The sequence below is a fragment of the Phacochoerus africanus genome, chromosome 14 (assembly GCF_016906955.1).
Source record: "Phacochoerus africanus isolate WHEZ1 chromosome 14, ROS_Pafr_v1, whole genome shotgun sequence".
NCBI classification, from domain to species: domain Eukaryota; kingdom Metazoa; phylum Chordata; class Mammalia; order Artiodactyla; family Suidae; genus Phacochoerus; species Phacochoerus africanus.
Window position 1 is genome coordinate 30,568,354 of NC_062557.1, and position 21,405 is coordinate 30,589,758.

The window sequence follows — 21,405 nt, forward strand, 5'->3', positions numbered from 1 at the left end:
AGCTTCAAATTCAACATCTTTTAAGAGAGATAAGCCAATCCACTGTGAAACTAGTTCCTATTTGTCTATCCACTAAAATAAAATAAAATTTTTATTAGTTTGAAAGAATTTATCTTGTAATGTTCCTTGGAACTGTTTACTATCTTCTCAAAATACAGTTAGCAGCAAAATGTTTAGTAATACTCTTATTTTCATCATACTGGTCTTTTGAAGTAAACAAGCACAACATTCTATAAGCAGGCTTGAGCATAATAAGTTTGTTAAGAATAGACAGGAATTGACTTATTAGGTAAATATTTACTAAAACTCAATTCTATAGTAATTCACATAATATTAAGCATGAAGTAATAGTCCGTAGAGAATGCTAGTATAGTTGCCAAGAGAAAAGAATACATAGAATTTTCACCAGTGTACAGCCATTCCAGAAAGTTATATGCAAAACAGAAAACCAGTATTTACACACTACCTTGTAGGAAAGCAAAGTCTCTGGTAGGAATTAATTGTTGTGAGATAATTCTCTTTGAGTCTCTGAGTTTCTGCATGTCTAATGAGTTAGAGCACTAATTGCCCTTTTGTTCTGAAATATCTTTCCAAGGATGTTTGCAGAGGAAATAGTCTTGTAAATTAGAGATAGTATCTCTCTTTGGAACAGGGGGCACTTTTGCTTATTGTTCAATATAAAAATTTCTTCTTCTGGTTTGCTTGCAATCCAATATAAGAGACTCAAGTTACTTAAGTTCAGATTCTTTAGCTGTGAAATAAATGTTCACTTACTGCATCACCCCCATGGGACTTGGGGGACAAGGGGAACTGATACAAACATGAAGCTCATGCTGCCTTCTATGCTGTGCATAATAATGTACTTTGTCTTCAACCAAAGGATTTCATGTCTTCTGTTAACATTCATAAACCTCTGGCATGATTACTACCTTGTAAATCGAGTGAAAATACTATATTCTTAGCAGTTCGTGACATTAATTGTTAAATATCCAATATTTACAGTTTTAACAAATACCACTAGAAAAGAGAGTACAATGTGACAATCCTGCTTTGTGCAGAAAACAGCCCCATCTGTCCTGATTGTTGAAAGAGGACTTAGGAATCATAAACAATTGTCCTTTGAAGCTTTAAGAAAGCAATGCACCATGCCTCATTGTGCAGTCGGAACTTACTATTCATGCCATTTATACAATTTAGTGCGAAATTCTAACAAGAGACAGATTGGATTTCCTGAAGGACATAAAGGACAGAATGGGCAAGATACGGTACATCATAAGATAATAGCTGAGCTTTTTCCAGAATTCAAGAAAAATAGGAAACTTAAGATGAGGGAAGCATGTTGAGCCTCTGCTTCATTTGAGTGCCACACTCTCCTTCAGTCACACTGGTCATTGTCTAGCTTCTTAAACATACCAAAATCTCTACACTCATAAGGACAAAACACACGTGGTTCTCTTCCAGGCATGTTATTATCCTTCCTTTTACGTGGTAGGCTTTTATCCATCCTTTAACTTCAGTGGCCCTTCTCTAAAAATTCTTCTCAAACCATTTTATTTAAAATAGTCTCATTTCTCTTATTCTTCATAAAGCATTATTTTTTATTTCCATGAACTATGGTTACTTTATTAATTTATGCCGATACTTGCTTATTATCTCTAATGTGGGCTCAGACCACATACCTTCATGTTCTTCATTGTTTCCCATCTTTGGACCAATAGTAACAAGACTTGGTGGCTTAAAAACAACAGAAATTTATATCTCACCATTCTGGAGGCTGGAATTCTGACATTAGGTTGCCAGAATCATCAAGTTCTGGTGAAGGCCTTCTTCTGGGTTTCAGAATTCTTATTGTAGTCCCATGTGTCAGAAAGAGGGTAAGGTAATTTCCTTGGGGTTGTAATCTCATCCATAAAAGCCACTTCCATGCCCTAATTACCCCTCAAAGGCCCCACCTCCTCATACTATCACTTTGGAGGCTAGGACTCCAACATTTGAATTTGAAAGGGTCGACTGAAAAAAACCTGAAAGTTGAAAGTTAAGTTTTATTTGGGGCAAAATTAGGACTTAAGCCTAGGAGAGAGCATCTCAGGTAGCCCTGAGAAACCACTCCAAGGAGGCAAGGAAAGAAGCTAGGATATATGAGATTTTTCAACAAAGGGAAGGTAGTAGGGACAACAGATTTACAGATAACCAGATTTACAGGAAACCAGTTTCTATGGGAAGATGTAAAGGTCTTGGCTTACTGGAATCACTTCTTTGGTATGCACCATAGCTGTGAGCCAGTATTCTTTGTTTCTATCCTGAGTTTCCTCAGATCTCACCAGCCCACACTTGGGAGTAACTGCATTCACAGATGACCCTAACATCTTTTGTTTTGTCCATTTAACTACAGCCCAGGAGGCAGTATTTCGGACAGCTCTGAAATACCACCCCAAAGATGAAAGGGGAAATATCAAGATATAAATAATAAAGATGAAGGTGAAACATTTTACAAAGCTTGCTGCTAGTGTGAAGCCTACTACTAGTCACAAGGAGCAGACATCACCATGAAAGGTTTTAGTGTTTTTCTAGATATGAGGAGATGCAAGAATTGGGCTTATAAAATTTTCTCTTAAAAATATCTTATCCCTGAAGACCAGATTTTCTATTTTCCCAGAGCACAGAGTGCCTCACTCCTGATCTCTGCTCAGGGGGTGCTGCAGGTCAGCAGCCACAGTGGCTCATGATTTAATCCATGTAGAGGCAGATGAGCAGTGCCAAACTCCATTTCACAAAGGGAACACACATTAATTTATTAACTAATTTACTTATTTGTCCCTCCTGAGGCATTGAGAAGTTCCCAGGCCAGGGACTGAACCTGAACGATAGCTGTAATGAGAGCCACAGCAGTGACAACACAGGATATTTAAAGTGCTGAGGCACCAGGGAACTCGAGAAGGGTACACACATTTAGTTCATTGCATATCCCCACTGCCCAGCACAATGCCTAGCATATGGTAAGACCTCAATAAATATTTGTTTTTTTTGTTTTGTTTTGTTTTTTGTCTTTTTGCCAATTCTTGGGCTGCTCCCGCAGCACATGGAGGTTCCCAGGCTAGGGGTCCAATAGGAGCTGTAGCTGCTGGCCTACACCAGAGCCACAGCAACGCCAGATCTGAGTTGCATCTGTGACCTACATCACAGCTCACGGCAATGCTGGATCCTTAACCCACTGAGCAAGGCCAGGGATTGAACCTGCAACCTCATGGTTCCTAGTCAGATTCGTTAACCACTGAGCCACAAGGGAACTCTGTTTTTTTTTTTTTTAATATTTGTTGATTGAATAAATCTACCACCAAATATAAGACTTTAGTCCACTGAACACAAATATAAGATTAAATAGATATGTAATTATAGTTATAAAATGATAATGTATTTTTATATAAAATTGCAGAATGATTGAAAAGAAAATCCCTTTATAATAGGCTGGGACAAAATAAAATGAAATAATAATAGTAACTCCAACAAAGCCCAGGAGAAATTGCTAGCTATTGTGAGAGATAGCTTAAGTGTTACAGTTTCAATATCTTGTTTCATTTCTGAATTGATAAATTGAGAAATATAAGTGTGAGCATACTAGTGAAAATTAGAAAGTAAAAAGCCGAATGGAACTTACAATAGACTATCCTTTCCAAAGTACTAAAATGAGCGAAAGAATTAAGAAAGGTCACTCCATCAAAACTAAAAAAGCTACTTTTTTTTCCTTTTTCAGCCATGCCCAGGGCATATGCAAGTTCCTGGGCCAAGGATTGAGTCTGAGCTATAGCTTTGACCTACATCACAGCTGTGGCAATGCCAGATGCTTATCCCCCCATGCCACAGTGGAAACTTCAAGAAAGATACTACTTTAGAGACTATCAGACCAAGACAGATTCAAAAGAAAATTTTTTTAAATCTTTATTGAGTAACTCATTTTTATGGTGTTTAAATTTTTCCAAAGCATTAAGAAAGATAAATCACTCGATAAGATTCTATATAAAGTATTACAATTTAAAATCAATCATTTATGCTGAAATAATAATACACCATGGCTTAGAGAGTTTTGTCCAGATTTAACTAAGGAGGAGACTATAAAATTTATTGTCCAAACAGAAGTTTTTGAAAGTAAAAGATGATTCTATTAATAATTGCTTTCCCATACCCCACATTCAGTCTATAAAAAATCGGTATTGGCTGCATATTCAAAATACATACAGAATTCAAGAACTTCCTCCTATATATTCTGATTTCAACTCTGTCTGAAACATATTAATCTTTCTTCTGATTTTCTTCAGTAGTTCCAAACTTCTCTCCCTGCTTCCACTGCTGCCCTTTACAGTTTTTGTTATTGTAGAAGAATCCTTTTAAGATGTATATCAGATGATAGCCCTTTCTGCTCAGAACTTTCTGATATCTTCCCCTTTCATTCAGAGTAAAAGTCAAAGTCCTTTTGGTCAATAAGTTTTGACATGGTTTAACTGCTTTCTCCCAGCCCCCTACCCCAATTGATCACCCTCTGACTCACTCCATTCTATCTATTAACATTCCTGATTGTTTTTAAGGACCCAACCTGCAGCATATGGAAATTCCCTGGCTAGGGGTCTAATTGGAGCTACAGCTGCCAGCCTACACCTGAGCCACAGCAATACCAGATCCAAGATGTGTCTATGACCCACACCACAGCTCACAGCAACCCCAGATCCTTAACCCAGTGAGTGAGGCCAGGGAACAAACCTGCATCCTCAAGGCTACTAGCCAGGTTCATTATCACTGAGCCACAGTGGGACTTCACATTCTTGATGTTCTTTGAATTTACCAGTTAATTTCCTGCTTAGAATTTACAACTGGCTCTTCTCTCTGCCTGGAATATTTTCCCCAGACATATCAGCCTTGTTTATCTCCCTCAAGGCTTTGTTACAATGTCACCTTCTAAATGAAGACTGTCTATCAACTGTATTTAAATTTTACCAACTCACTCCAACCATTCCTTCCCTACCTGAAAGTATTTATTCTTATGTGCTTATAACAATCTGATATAGTATTTAGTCACTTATATTTATTGTTTATTTTGTCTCTCAATCTACTAGAATGTAAGTTCCATAAAAGAGCAGAATTTATTTCTCTTTTGTTCTCTTTTGTTCTTTTTGTCCTTTTTCACTTCTATAATGTGGCTAATAAATATTATTAAATTAATGAATGAGTTAAACATTTTCTCCTGAAAAATTTCCTAGCATTTCAACTTAACTCCTTTTATATATTATAGTTCTCTTGAGGACATTATTCACATTTTCCCCAGGACCACGTTCGATAACTCTTGATCTCCTGTGAGTATATTTCTGTCATGCTACTTCAGACCTGACTCTTCATTCTCCGAAAGCATTGTTATTTTTTCTTGACTACTGTGGAAAGTAACATAATGTCTTTTCTATCTAAGGAAATTTTGGTTACTCCATTTTGCTCCGGTTTCAGCTGAAATGCCCCTGTGATCCCCTTCCTCTTCACCTCTTTTCCTAGCAACAATTTGCTTCAATTAGCCAACAGGGAAGAATGTGTGCCTGACCTGACCAATGGGAAGGGGACAAGTAAATCACCTTCATTAGGGATAAATAGAGGAGGGTCCTTTGTTTGGCACACATGCTTTTTGGAGTACCTCCGCCCTTCTGCAGAACTAAAGAGCCTTGTTGAGAGTGCTCCTTGTCCACATGTCTCACTTTCCAACACTGATGGCCCAAGCCAGTGTTATCTTAATTTCCAACACTACCTGACCTTGTAAAGATAATCTAAAGACTGGATGGTGTTATCTTTCTCCACAAAGAATTTACTCTGCCTTTGGCAGGCATTTATGTGAGAGAGGCATATCGCTTTAATTCATTCAGAGATTAAACTGATTCAAAGCTGAGTCTTTGTGAGGGCTGGTCTATTCTAAATTGCTGTTACTCAAAGGGATAACGCTTCAGAGGACCAAACTGAAAGACTCAAGATGGGCATTTTAGTGACCAGCCCCCATGGCAAATCCTTAACTACAATTTTTTGCCTCCCATGCACTACAAGGTATTAAAAAATCCATTCAGTTATTTCACCTATCAACCACCTTTTCTAGGAAGAAGTTTGGATAACTAGTGACCATACTGAAAGAAGATATCCTGGTATTTACAAGATATGTGTTTTATAGATCCTTGCATATAAACATGTTACATAAGCTTTAAATAATGCATGATTGAATGTGGATTCAGCTTTCTCCAAAAACTGTGTTTTCTTCTTTATAAAACCACAAATCTAAACACTTAATCAAGACACAGGGAGGAGCTCCCACTGTGGCACAGTGGGATTGGCAATGTCTCTGGAGCAGCAGGGACATGGGTCTGATCCCCAGTCCCAGTGCAGTGAGTCAAGGATCCAGCACCACTCTATCTGTGGCATAGGTCACAACTCCAGCTCAGATTGAATCCCTGGCCCTGGAAATCCATATGCCTTGGGGTAGCCAAAAAGGAAAAAGAAAAAAAAATAAAATAAGGTACAGTTTTCCTCCACTTTTCAAAAGTTCTTTTTACAAAAGTCTTACATTAGTACCTGTCTTCACTAACCAAAAGAAATCTAAAAAGGATTTTCACATTTACAAAAAATGGCAAAGGGTGAAAATAGGGTTCAGAGTTTGTTTTGCAGTGAACAAACACTAGAGAAGGGGCCACACCTCGAACAGTGAGAGGAGAACCTCCAAATTCCATCTCCAGAAACCACATTTGGCATCTAAGCATCAAGGAACCATAGCTTTGAGCTGTGTGTTGGCATCTATGCTTTATCTCCATTTATTTTTTGTAATAATTATCATGATGTATCCTGAGGTATTGGTTTCATTGCTTTTTGCCATTTTGGTTTATGAAAGTCTTCATAGTAATGCTCTACTTTCAGATAGCTGGGTAAACATAGATCTGTTTATATAAAATCACTTACTTAACTATAATGCTAAAATTGTTTTTCCCAGATTGGAAAAATAAGTAAGCATCATCCCTCATGTGAGAACTTTCTTAAAATCAATAAAGCAATTTTTATGTCTGTATATGACATATAATGTGTTCATAATACTAGATTATGTAATATAGAACAGATTTCTCAATGTGTACTTTCTCTTAAAAGGTATTTGAGATTTTTTCCATCTGTGGCATTCATGAGGATGCAAGCAGAGACCAGGCTGGTGGTGACTGGCCACACTCCAAAGAATTGATACTTAGCGGGGGCTGGGTCAAGATGGCAGAGGAGTAAGTTGTCATGCTCACCTTCACCATGAACACATCAAAAAAAAAATCTCTATGTAGAATGATTGGCACATAACATCTACTGAATGCTAGCAGAAGACCTTAAACCTCCGAAAAGGGCAAGAAACCCTCAAATAAGTGGGTAGAACAATTGGAAAAAGAGAGAGAGAGAAAGGAATCAGGATAGGATCAACACTCCTGAGAGGGAGCTGTGAAAGAGAAAAGGAAGGCTTGTGAAGCCACCTAACTGATGGGGAGATCAGCTGAGATGGAAGGGAAATTAAAAAATACCTTGAGACAAATGATAACGAAGACACAAGCATTCAAAATCTATGGGATTCCACAAAAGCAGTGTTTGGAGGGAAGTTCAGAGCAATGCAGGCCTTCCTCAAAAAAGAAAAATCTCAGATCAACAACTTAACCCACCACCTAGAAGAATTAGAAAAAGAAGAACCAAACAAAACACAGTCAGCAGAAGGAAGGAAATCATAAAGATCAGAGGTGAAATCAATAAAATAGAGATTCAAAAAGCAATAAAAAAATCAATAAAACCAAGAACTGTTTTTTTAAAAGAGTAAACAAAATTGACAAAACTCTAGCCAAACTCACAAAAAGAGGAGAGAAAAAATGCAAGTAAACAAAACAAGAAATGAAAAAGGAGAAATCTCAACGGATACTACAGAAATATAAAAAAACCATAAGAAAATATGATGAACAATTATATGCCAACAAATTTGAAAACCTAGAAGAAATGGACAACTTTCTAGAGAACACATCCCACCAAAACTGAATCAAGAAGAAATAGATCAACTGAACAGACCAATCACTAGAAATGAAATTGAATATGTCATAAAAACACTCCCTACTAACAAAAGTCTAAGACCAGATGGCTTAACAGGCAAAGTCAACCAAACATGCAAAGAACTTATCCCATCCTTCTTAAACTTTTCAAAAATATTGAAAATAAGGAATAATCCCAAATATATTTTATGAAGCCAAAATCACTGGAAAACCAAAACAAAATAAAGATACAAGAAAAAAGAAAATTATAAGCCAATGTCTTTGAGGAATACACAAGCCAAAATTCCCAAACAAAATTTTAGCTAACTGAATCCAACAACATATGAAAAAGATCATACATGACAACCAACTGGGATTCATCCCAAATTCATAAGGATGGTTCAGCATAGGCAAATCAATCAATGTCATACACCACATTAAAAAAAGAATAGTCAAAAGCCACATGACCACCTCAATAGATATAGAAAAAACATTTGACAAAATTCAGCATCCATTCATGGGAAAAACTCTTACCAAAGTGGGTATAGAGGTAATATACCTTAACATAATCAAAGCAGTTTATGACAAACTCACAGCCAATATAATACTCAGTGGAGAAAAGCTGAAAACCTTCCCACTAAAATCTGGAACAAGACAAGGATGCCCACTCTCACTGCTTTTTTCAACATAGTATTGGAATTCCTAGCCACAGCAATCAGACAAAAAAAAAAAAAGAAAGAAAGAAAGAAAATTTATGCAAATTGGAAGACAAGATAAAAATTCTCACTCTATGCAGACATGATACTGTACAGAAAACTGTAAGGACTCCATAAAAAACTACTCAAATTGATCAGAGAATTCAGCATGGTAGTAGGATACAGATTAACATTCAGAAATTGGTTGCATTCTTATATACTAACAATGAAATATTAGGAAAGGAATATGAAATACAATGTCTTTTAAAATGGCATCCAAAAATACTAAATACCTAGGAATAAACCTGACCAAGGAGGTGGAAGTCTAATATGCTGAGAAATATAAAACATTAATTAATCAAGGAAATTAAATATGATTCAAGGAAATAGAAAGATATTACATGCTCCTGGATCAGCAGAATTAATATTGTTAAAATGGCCATACTACCCAAAGCAATCTACAGATTCAATGCAATACCTATGAAATTACCAAAATTTTTCACACACAGAACTAGAACAAACAATCCAAAAATTTATATGGAACCATAAAACACTGAGAAGAACCCAAAAATCCTGAGGAACAAAAACCAAGAAGGAGACCTAGCTCTCCCAGACTTCAGAAAATATTACAAAGCTACAATAATTAAGATAGTGTGGTACTGGCACCAAAACAGACATACAGACCAATGGAACAAAATAGAGTAGCCAGAAGTAAACCAACATCCATGGTAAATTAATCTTCAACAAAGGAAGCAAGAATATAAAATTGGAAAAAGTCTCTTCATCAAGTTGTGCTGGGAAAACTGGACAGCTGCATGAAAATCAATGAAACTAGAATACGCCCTCATAGCATGCAAAAAAAAAATACTCAAAGTGGTTTAAAGACTTAAATGTAAGAGAAGATACCATCAAACTCCTAGAGAAGAACATAGGCAAAACACTCTCTGACATCAAGTGTGCAAATGTTTTCTTGTCAGTCTCCCAAAGCAATAGAAATAAAAACAAAAATAAACCAATGGTACCTAATCAAACTGACAAGGTTTTGCACAACAAAGAAAACCATTAAAAAAAAAAAAAGACAACTTGTGGGATGGGAGAAAACAGATTCTAACCTTGTAACCTAGAAGGCTTAATCTCCAAAATATAAAAACAACTCACACAATTCAACAGAAAAACAAAAACAAAAACAAAAAAGCCAATTAAAAAATGGGCAGAAGACCTGAATAGATTTTTCTCTGAAGAAGACATACAGATGGCCAACAGGCACAAGAAAAAATGCTCAACATCACTAATTATTAGAGAAATGCAAATCAAAACTACAATGAGATACCACCTCACACTGGTCAGAATGGCCATCATTAGTAAGTCTACAAATAACAAATGCTGGACAGGGTATAGAGAAAAGAGAACCCTCCTACACCCTTGGTGGAAATGTAAATTGGTAAAATCACTGTGGAAGACAGTGTGGAGGTACCTTAGAAAACTTAATATAGAACTAGTGCATAACCCAGGGAGTTCCCATCATGACACAATGGAAATGAATCTGACTAGGAACCATGAGGTTGCAGGTTGAATCCCTGACCTCACTCAGTGGGTTAAAGATCTGGCCTTGCCATGAGCTGTGGTGTAGGTCACAGACATGGCTTGGACCTGGCATTGCTGTGGCTGTGGCATAGGCTGGCAGCTGTAGCTCCAATGAGACCCCTAGACTGGGAGCCTGGGAACCTCCGTATGCTGCAGGTGTGGACTTCAAAAGACAAAAAAGACAAAAAAAAAAAAAAAGAACAACTTTGTCACCCAGAAATCCCACTCTTGGGGATATATCCAAAGAAAGCTTCCATTGAAAAACATACATGTATCCCTGTATTCACTGAAGCACTCTTCACAATAGCTAGAACATGGAAACAACCTAAGTGTCCATCAAAAGATGAATGGATTAAGAGGATGTGGTACATATACCTCATGGAATACTACTCACCCATAAAAAGAACAAATAATGCCATTTGCAGCAACATGGATGAAACTAATGACTCTGAAACTATGTAAAATAAGTCAGAAAGAGAAACACAAATATGATATGCTATCACTTATACCTGGAATCTAATACATGGCCCAAGTGAACATTTTTACAGAAAAGAAACAAACTGATGGACTTGGAAAACAGACTTGTGGTTTCCAAGGGGAATGTGGGATGGATTGGGAGTTTGGGATTAGTTGATGCAAACTATAGCATTTTGAGTGGATGAACAATGAGATACTTCTGTATAGGACAGGCAACTATACCTAATCATTTGGAACATGATGGAGAATAACATGAGAATGTATATATAAAATAATGTATATACAAATGTGTATGTATATATATATATATGTATAACTGGGTCATTTTACATGTAGCAGAAATTGACAGAACATTGTAAATAAACTGTAATAAAAATTTTAATTAATTAATTAAAAAAGAGGTATTTGGTATATTTTATCCCTTTAACCACCCCCGCCAGGAAAAAATTGTGTTCAAATATATTTGTGAATTTCTACTTACATGTACCCAGCTTGGGGACATGGGATATGTTGGCATTTTAATTATTTTAAATTTTATACAGTAAAGACTTTTTTCCTTTTGCTAAGCCAAGGTTTTCTTACCTTATTTTGAAGACAGATATATATATTTTTTATTTTATACCTATTGATACCTCAAGAAAGTGTTTTGCCATGGAACATATATTAAATTTTCCTCCCGAGGACACTGAAAATCCCAGTCTTTACGTTCCAGGGATTTATAAAATAAGTTAAAGGGGAAAATATACTCACATTAAATTAAAATGGAATATAAAATTAAACTCACTTTATAAGAATCCAACACAAAAGAAGTCACAAGAAGTCATGACTAGGAGTAAAACTAATTACACAGTCCTTTATGATCAAGTGGGCCATGGCTTCAGAAGACCAAAACCCATGCCAAGTTTTAATTTAATTAGCATTGTAATTTGCAACAATGAATACAAAGTCTTTGAGGTCAAAACTACAAAAGAATAAGCTTTGAAAATTCCAGTGCTGAAACAATGTTATTTGCCAACTAAGTAAATGTTAAAGTACTTTTTTGTTTATTACCTTAGAGGGTTTAGGATTCTCCCTGAAAATCAAGTGCAATAAAAATGAAAGCATTAAAATAACCTTGCTTTCTTGTGTAATAAAACTTGGACATTACAGGGTATTCCAAAGTGATACACAACAGGTTTTTTTCTTACATATTTCTCATTAACTTTTTAAAAGCCTCCTGACTTTGTGGAATCATTGCAATAAGTTCTAATGATGTATGAAATGGAAAACAAAATATACCCTCTACTTACTTCCTTCTCAGCAATAGGCAATAGCATGCCTGGTTTCTTTGGGTTTTGTTTTTTTTTTTGGGGGGGGGCAAGATTTTTAGCCAAATTACTGTCAGGATTGTCATCCTATTCTATACAACCTTTTAAAGAAACCCCACACAGTCACGCAAGCTGTGGGACACATACAAATCAAGATCTTAGAATTCATTCAGCTTATAGCGTATTTTACTTACTATGACCAGCTACTTTTATTTTTTATTATCTGGTGTGCTATGGTGTTCTCTCTGTGTGTGTTTTTCTGGCCTGTTTTCTTAACTGAATTTTCGGAATTCCTGTCATGGTCCAGTGGAAATGAAATCAACATGGAACCATGAGGTTGAAGGTTTGATACCTGGCCTCAATCAGTGGGCTGAGGATCCGGCATTGCCATGAACTGTGGTGTAGTTCACAGATGCTGCTCAGACCTGTGTTCCTGTGTCTGTGGCAGGCCAGCAGCTGTAGCTCCGATTTGACCCCTAGCCTAGGAAACTCCATATGCTGCAGGTGTGACCTTGAAAAAAAAAAAAGTTTTCATAATGGAACCAACCAATGGCATCATCTGATTGCTCTATCTAGGACTTCCAAAACTATGTTGAATAGTAGTGGCGAGAGCAGCCATCCTTGTCTTTTTCCTGATCTCAGTGGGAATTCTTTCAGCTTTTCACCATTAAGAATGAGGTTAGCTGTGGGTTTGTCACATATGCCCTTTATTATGTTGAGGTAGGTTCCCTCTATGCCCACTTTCTGAAGGATTTTTTTAATCAGAAATGGGTGTTGGATTTTGTTAACAGCAACCAAGGTATCTTTGATTTTAGAAATACCATTGTTTGTCATTGTCTTCTCTAAAATAAAAATGTATCTTGTTTCTCATTATGTACAGCTATAGCAGGTGTTAGCCACCTATAAAACTTTGACAAGAGGTTCATTGGAGTACTTTTGGACTCAGATAGTATAGTATATCTGACTAAAAGTGGGCATATAAACAATATGGGTTCATTCTCTCCATACTAGTAACAAGGAGTTTGGAGACAATGAAGATCAGGTTTGGTTACATGACTTAGCAGTTGTGAGGACTCTACGCCAGCTTCTCTGACCTTAAACTCATGGTCATGCAATGGCTTCAGTTGTTCAGTAACATCTTCATAGGACAATATCCAAAAGCAGGAAAGAAGCAACAGTGGTTTCTTTTCTATAAACACTCTTTATTCAAGGAGATATAAATATTTCCTAGAAGTCTGCAGTAAATTGCTTTCCTGTCTCACCTGCTTGTGTCTCAGCTGCAAGGAAGACCAGGAAAACAAACATCCAATATTTTTAGCCTATGTAAAGCTAAATGGACCCTGCCAACAAAGAAAAAAATATTTAACAGTTATCTACCACAGGAAGTGTCAAAGGAAATATTTTTCTCCCTTTGTGAACTACTAGTCTTGTTTGGGCCACCATGCATTTGTACAGTTATACCTTTATTAGACATTGAATCCATTCTTGTCATGTTTTCATTAGATTAATAAAAATATTGTTGGAGTTCCTGTTGTGGTCCAGAAGAACCATGAGATTTCAGGTATGATCCCTGGCCTTGCTCAGTGGGTTAAGGATCTGGCATTGCCATGAGCCGTGGTGTAGGTCACAGATGCAGCTCGGATCTGACATTACTGTGGCTCTAGCATAGACCAGTGGCTATAGCTCTGATTGGACTCCTAGCCTGGGAACCTCCATATGCCATGGATGCAGCCCTAAAAAGACAAAAAAAAAAAGAAAGAAAGAAAAATGTTCTTAATTTAAAAGGGGCTAATTTTATTTATCCATTTTATATAAATATGAACTTTTAAAATTGTTCTTGAGTGAATTTCTGGTTGGTTTTCAACCCCATCATCCCATCATAGCATAAATGATGAAAAGTTAAAATCCAAATTTTAACGTAAGTTTCAAGTAATTTATTTGTTTAAGGTCAAACAAATAAATTACTTGAAACTTAGAGATAAACCAATATCTGATTGTAAAATCAGAGCTCTGTGTGGCTTTAGATGGCCTAATAATTCCTACTGAAATCATGTACAATATTTCTAAATCTTTACACACAGATATTTTTTTGTTTTTATTTTTGTACAAGCCCAAAGCTTTGCCAGATTCTCAAAGTGTCCATAACCCTCTAAAAGTTTAGAAACACTAATGAAGTAACCAATTATAATAATTCAGGTTATTTGTATGAGTTTATGAATTGCTTTAGAAAAACAATTCTCATTTATGTTTTAGAAATGACATTGATGGAATTGTGTCATTATATTTAGATCATAGTTTCGCTAAAGCATTTTCACAGTCAACCTCCATAATATCTGTTCCTTTTCCTTATTATCGAACAACAGAGAAATTACTGGGCTTCTTTATGCCTAACTCCAGAAAAAGTCAATTGACTCTTGAAAAAGTTGGTGGGCACCTCATCTTTTATTTTCTTTCTGTGTACTTGTTCTTTCAACTATTCAATAAGTTATTGTGTTATTTCAGCTTGCCATAGGTTTATCTTGATTGTTTTATGTAACATAGCAGACAAACATAAAGTCCTACTGAGATTTGCCCAAGGTAATATAACTAACAGCTATTGGAGACTCCAAGCTAGTACACATTAGAGTCTAACGCTCTCTGCACAACAGGCCTTCTTTATGAGGGATTTTTAGAGTATAATCTTTATGGTGAAACTTGGAGGGAAAAAAAACTATTTTGATTATTCTATATGTTTAGTTGGTATACAGAGGCAGTTCACAGAATTCAAGGTAAATTTTCAAATATACGCATTTCCAGCAACAACACCGAAATTCCATTGATGACATTAGCACTCCCCACATTATTAATGTTTAGTAATATAGACCTTTAAGGCTGAGCACATAAATCCAAAAAATAGGGTAAACCTTCTTTGATTGGTGATTTTAGTTATGTGAGTACATGTCATGTATACACAGAAAAATAATTAAAATATTAAAATTTCTTTTTGACCTTTAAGAATGAAATTAATGGCCAATCATTTATTATTAATTTTCTATTTAAATCATTATGAGTAATACATTTAATTAAATATAATAGTTTTCCTCCATTTTGTGCTATGGATGATTTAAATTTTCATTTAAATGTTAATTGCCAGTAACATCAGGGAAAATCATTTATAATTCAATTTTATTCTGCTTTAATTTTATAAAATCCAGGATATTTGTTTTGTTATAAAGTATGATGGAACATAATGATTATGAGAAGGTGAAAATGAATATAAATTTCTGCAGTAATCTCCAAAGAATTTTACATAGCGATTCCAAAATAGTAAAATACACTGTTTTCATGTTAGTTTCAGCAAATGGAGCTTGAAATTTCACAGACAGTTGCAGACAAGCTGCAAAACTCTTTTTCATTCGAAAGAGGAAATGATTACCTTCTGGTCCTTTCATTAGTTATCAGCAAGTTGCTACAATTAGATTAGGGATGGATGAAGACCTTATTTTCCATTTTATTCTGTGTTACATTATCTGTGCAGTGCATATTGTGTATTTAATAGAAGTTTAGAAAAAAAGGTTAAATAGATTTATAATTTTGATGGGTTCAGTAAGAAGCAGTGCCACAGTTGCCTAGTCAGACTGAAAATCAATTTATGAATTTAAAATGCAAACTGTGTTCATTTTCAAGCAGAACTATTGCTAGGCCTTAGGTGGCTCCAGGATGTCTAAGAAGATGTTCCTAGAAAATGAGCGGCTCTGAGAATATCATGTTGAGCCAGCTGATTCACTCAGCATTAGCAAAGAGAGTTCATTGATTTAATATTGTGCCAAAAGATAACTGTTCGAGAATTTAGTAAAAGATAATCATCATTATTAATTTTAATTATTATCACATGAACTTTTGTGTCATTTATTGATTGCATTAATGATACCTTTAGCCTTCACGTACCTATGCCCTTTGTCATGTGAATTTATACTTCCTCCCATCAATGGGTGGAATGTGTTTCCCTGTCCCTTGATTTTAGTTGACCATATGTCTAGTATTGATTAGAAAGGTGTTAATGGATGATACACAAACTGAGCCTTAAAAAAAAAAAAAGCACTCACAGGAGTGCCCATGGTGATGCAGTGGTAACAAAGCCAACTAGTATACATGAGGCTGTGGGTTCGATCCCTGGTCTTGCTCAGTGGGTTAAGGATCCACCAATGCTGTGAGCTGTGGGGTAGGTCACAGACGTGGCTTGGATCCTGCATTGCTTTGGCTGTGTTGTAGGCTGGCAGCTGCAGCTGTGATTCAACCCTAGCCTGGGAATTTCCATATGCCATGGGTGTGGCCCTGACAGACAAAAAATAAAATAAAATAATTTAAAATAAAATAAAATAGCACTCACTTATTTCCACCTGTGCTCTTACATGCTTGTCATGGCCATGTGAACGTTCCCAAGTTGCCCTGTTAAAAGATGAAGAATGCATGACCCAGTGACTCCTGTTGCCCCAACCAATAGTCAGTTGTCCAGACATATCAGTGATCCCAGCTGAGGCCAAGAACCGCCCAGGCATGGTCAGCCTTAAAAACTCACCTGCAAACTTTTGAATTAAATAAACCATATTGTTTTACGTATTATAATCTTGAGCTTTTCTGCCTTTGTTTTCTTTAGGAGTTTTATGGTTTCTGGTTTTACATTCACTTTGGGTTAATTTTTGTATGTAGTGTAAATAGGGGTCCCATTTTAATCTTTTACATGTGGTTTTCCAGTTTTCCCAACAGCATTTATTGAAGAGAAGCCTTTCCTCTTATATATTCTTATCTCCTTTGTAATAGATTAACTGACAAAATATGCATGTGTTTATTTTGAAGCTTTCTATTCTGTTCCTATGATCTAAGTGTTTGTTTTATGGTAATATCATACAATTTTAATTACTATAGCTTTGTAACTGAAATCAGGGAGTGTGATACCTCCAGCCTTCTTTCTCAAGATTGCTTTGGATATTCAGGATATTTTGTGGTTCCATAAAAATTTTAGGATTGTTTCTTCTATTTCTGGAATATTGATAGGGATTGCATTAAATCTGTAGATTGTTTGGGGTAATCTTCACTATTTTAACAATTAACAATATTAATTCTTGTAATCAATAAGCATGGAATATCTTTCCATTTATTTGGGTCTTCTTTAATTTCTTTCAACAATGTATTATAGTTTTCATTGTACATGTCTTTCAACTAGGTTAAATTTATTCCTCAGTATTTTATTATTTTGATGAAACTGTAAATGGGATTGTTTCCTTAATTTCTCTTTTTGATGGTTCATTGTTAGTGTATGAAAATGTAACAGACTTTTGAATGTTGATGTTGTAATCTGAAACTTTTCTAAATTCATTTATTAGCACTAACAGTTTCTTGGTGGAGTCTTTTGGGTTTTCTTTACTTATTCCTTTTCAGTTTAGATGTCTTTTCTTTCTTTGTTTTGCCTAATGGCTCTGGCTAGGAATTCATATACTATAGTAAGTAAAAGTGGTAAGAGTGGGCATTATTGTCTTGTTTCTGATTTTAAAGGTAAAGCTTTCAGATTTTTCCCATTGAGTGTGATTTAAGCCGTGAGCTTGTCATATATGGCTTTTATTAATATTGAGATACATTCTGTGTATACACACTTGAGAGTTTTTATCATGAAGTGTTTTGAACTCTGTCAAATGCTTTTTCTGCATCTATTGAAATGATCGTACATTTTTTTTATCCTTCATTTTTTAGTTGGAGTATCCTAGAAGTTATTTTCAGATCTTGAACCTTCCTTGCATCCCTCGAATAAATCCCACTTAATCATTTTATATGATCCTTTTAATGTATTGTTGAATTTAGTTTGCTAATATTTTATTGAGAATATTTGCCTCTATGTTCATTAGAGATATTGGTGTGTAGTTTTCATTTTTTGTGATATCTTTGTCTGGTTTTGTACTAGGGTAATGTTGGCCTCAGAAAATAAGTTTAAGAGGATGAGAATTCCCTCCTCTTCAGTTTTTTGGGGAAGAGTTTGAAAAGGATATTAAGTCTGAATTATTGTATAATTTACCAGTGAAGGTGTCTGGTCCTGAACTTGTGTTCTTTGGGAGTTTTTTGACTACTGATTCAATCTCCTTACTAGTCCTTAGTCTACATACTAGTACTATATTCAGATTACTATTCAGATACTCTATTTCTTCATAATTCAGTCTTGGAAGATTATATGTTTCTAAGAATTTACTTATTTCTTCTAGTTTGTTCAATTCGTTGGTATATACCTGTTCATTATAGCATCTTAGGATCCTTTATTAGGGGAAGCATCAAGATGGAGGAGTAAGACATCATGCTCATATTCTCCCACAAATACATCAAAAAAAATCTATGTGTAGAATGATTCACACAGAATATCTACTGAACTCTGGCAAAAGACCATAAACCTCCAAAAAGGGCAAGAAACCCTTCCTCTTAACTGGTTGGAAGAAAAAAAAGTTAAAAAAAAAAGAGAGAGAGAAAAGGAATTAAGACAGGACTAGCACTCTGGAGAGGGAGCTATTGAAGAGGAAAGGAATACACACCCTGGGAAGCCACCTAACTGATGGAGCAATCAGCCAAGACAGAGGGGTCTCGAAATCCCTAAGAAAGCATAGCAACTGGATTGAGGTGGGCAAAGCAGACGAGAACTGCACAGATCATCTACACCACTGCCCCAGATACCATAGGCTGAGATGCTCAGGTGGGAAATGGGTACTGAGACTGAGGCACCAGAGGTCAGGTCCAGGGAGAGGACTAGGGTTGGCTGTGTGGAGACAGCCCAATGGGGCTAGAGAATATCACACAATGGGCTGGGGAGCAGGGCACCACAGCTGATGGAAACTGGGAGGAGGTCTGGGCCCACAGGAGAAGCAAGGCACCATTGTTGGGGAGGGCAAGAGGAGGAGGTGCAGACCACCATAGGAATCTCATTCCTTGAAAACATACAGAAAAGGGCAGAGGCATAAAATAAAAGGAAACCATCCAATGGAAAAAAAAATAATAAAGGCACAAAGAGAAGCATAGCCTCAATTGGAAAACAAGGTTTAAAATAGCAATAAATACAGATTTGTCAATAATTACCTTAAATGTCAATGGACTGAATGCTCCAATCAAAAGTCAAAGAGTGTCACCTTGGATAAAAAACCAAAAGCCTACAATATGCTGTCTACAAGAGACTCACCTTAGGACAAAGGACACATATAAATTGAAAGTGAGGGGATGGGAAAAGATATGTCATGCCAATGGAAAAGAGAGGAAAGAAGGACTTGCAATACTCATACCAAACAAAACAGGCTTTAAAATTAAGGCCATAAAGAAAGACAAAGAAGGACATGGTTTAATGATAAAAGGACCCATTAAAGAATAGCATAGTACAATTGACAATATATGTCCCTAATATAGGAGCACCCAGATACATACATGAAATACTGAGACATAATGAGAAGTTGATGGCAATATGACAATAATAGGAGATTTAACACTTCACTCACATAAATGGACAGATCCTCTGGACATAAAACCAATAAAACAACAGAGATCCTAAACACCATAATTAGAAGAGTTAGACTTAATTGACATTTTCAGGACATTACTTCCAAAATAATCAAAATATACCTGTTTTTCAAGTGCACATGGAACATGCTCAAGGAATGACTATATACTGATGCACAAAACTTATCTCAACAAATTTCAGAGTATAGAAACCATGTCAAGTATCTTCTCTGACCAAAATGTCATGAAACTAGATATCAACCACAGGAAAAGAAATGAGAAAACAAACTGTTTACATGGAGACTAAACAACAATATATTAAAAAAAACAGTGGGTCAATGAGGAAATTGAAGGAGAAATTTAAAAGTACCTCAAGACAAATGATAATGAAAACACAACCATTCAAAATCTATAGTATGCCAAAAAAAGCAGTGCTTAGAGAGGTCAGAGCAATAGAGGCCTTCCTCAAAAAAGAAGAAAAAACCCTCAAATCAACAACCTAAGCTACCATCTAAAAGAGTTATAAAGAGAAGAACAAACAAAACACAAAGTCAGAGGGGAAATCATAAAGATCAGAGGGGAAATCAATAAAATAGAGATTCATAAAGCAATAGAACAAAAATCAATAATACCTAGAGCTGGTTCTTTGAAAGGGTAAACAAAATTGACAAAACTCTAGACAGACTCACCAAGAAGAGGAGAGAAAAAACCCAAATATTCAAAATAAGAAATGAAAAGGGAGAAATCCCAATGGATACTACAGAAATAAATATATATATATATACAAGAATACTGTGAACAATTATATAACAACAAATTTGAAAACCTAGAAGAAACAGACAACTTTCTAGAGACAAACAGCCTGCCAAAACTGAATCAAGAAGAAATAGATCAACTGAATGGACCAATCACTAGAAATGAATTTGAATATGCAGTAAAAATCAATCTCAACAAACAAAAGTCCAGGACCAGATGTCTTCACAGGTGAATTCTATCAAACATAAAAAGAAGAAATTATACCCATTCTCCTTACACTTTTCCAAAGTGTTGAAAAAGAAGGAACACTCCCAAAGACTTCTCTGAAGCCACCATCACCTTAATACCAAATCCAGACAAAAGTACTGCCAAAAAAGAAAATTATAGGCCAATATCTTTGATGAATATAGATACAAAAATTCTTAACAACATTTTAGCCAACCAAATCCAACAACATCTTAAAAAGATCAGGAGTTCCCGTCCTGCTGCAGTGGTTAATGAATCCAACTAGGAGCCATGAGGCTGTGGGTTCGATCCCTGGTCTTGCTCAGTGGGTTAAGGATCTGGCATTGCGGTGAGCTGTGGTGTAGGTCGCAGACATGGCTTGGATCCTGCACTGCTGTGGCTCTGGCATAGGCCAGCGTCTACAGCCCCAATTGGACCCCTAGCCTGAGAGCCTCCATGTGCCACATGAAACAGCCCTAGAAAGAGCAAAAAGACAAAAATAAATAAATAAATAAATAATAAAAAAAGATCATACACGACAACCACCTGGGATTCATTCTAAGTTCATAAGGATGGTTCAACATATACAAATCAGTCAATGTCATACACTACATTAAAAAATGTCAAAAACCACATGATCCTCTCAATAGATACAGCAAAAGCATTGGAAAAAATTCAATATCCATTCATGGTAAAAACCTTACCAAAGTGGGTGTAGAGAGAACCTACCTTAACATCATAAAAGCCATTTATGACAAACCCACGGCAAATATAATATTCAATGGAGAAAAGCTGAAAGCCTTCCCACTA